Here is a 933-nt window from a genome sequence, read left to right on the forward strand (position 1 = left end):
CCCCCCCCCCCCCCCCAGCCCCCAGAAGTGACCACCGTGCTCCCCGTGCAGACTCGCCCCAGCAGCTCTGCTCCTGCCCACCCTCCACCCTGCCCCACGCCTCTGCCACGTCCTTCCCTTGGCCTTTGACTGTCTTCTCTTGTCCTTCTCTTGGCCTCGGGGCCCAGGTCCCCCAGCTCCCGTCTCCTCCTGCCGCCGGAGTCCAAGCGCTGCTGGCCTGCGTGGGAATGTTCACGCTTGCGTTCACCTTCGTTTCCTGGCCCTGCATGTTCCGCTCCGCCACCCCCAGGCTGGGAGGGAACGAGGGGCAGAGGATGAGCCCTCCCCGGGGCTTCGGGGCTTGCCTGCAGCCCCCTCGGCCTCCCCCGACAGATTGGCACTGCAGAGGAGGCAGGGTGGTACGGCTTCCTCCAGCTGCCCCAGCTGTAGCCGCTGCTCTCTTGTCTCCGGCCCCGATGGTGTTCGGCCTCTCTCTCCATTCTGCCCCTCGTGCGCCGTATCCCGCGGCTGCTTCTCGTGCTGTCCCCTCAGCTCCGAGTGCCTCTGGCTGCAAGGGCATGGGGTGCACTCACTTGAGCCGGGGCCAGGCCTTAGAGCCTCTGGACCAGCTGTCGCACGTGGTGCGTGCCTGCGCTTGACCGTGCCTATAAAAGCCGCCCCCCCCCCTCCCGGCAGGCTCTGGTCCAGTTACAGGAAGGCCCGAGAGGAGCCCAGATCTGTGCGCAGGACCGAGAAGCCCGCTGGTCCCCAGTCCACAGCTCACGACCTAGATAGAGGGAGGCCGAGCAAGCGAGCACTGCGGACGCCCTCAGGCAGCCCATGTGTACAGAGAGACAGAGGTGGAAGGCGCCCCTTCTTTTTAACGGTGCCCACACACCTTGGTGTTATGAAGTTGTATGTAGTGTGAACACTTTGTGATGTTGATTGATTAAA

This window comes from Ursus maritimus, unplaced genomic scaffold (genome assembly GCF_017311325.1).
Source record: "Ursus maritimus isolate PB19 unplaced genomic scaffold, ASM1731132v1 scaffold_25, whole genome shotgun sequence".
NCBI classification, from domain to species: domain Eukaryota; kingdom Metazoa; phylum Chordata; class Mammalia; order Carnivora; family Ursidae; genus Ursus; species Ursus maritimus.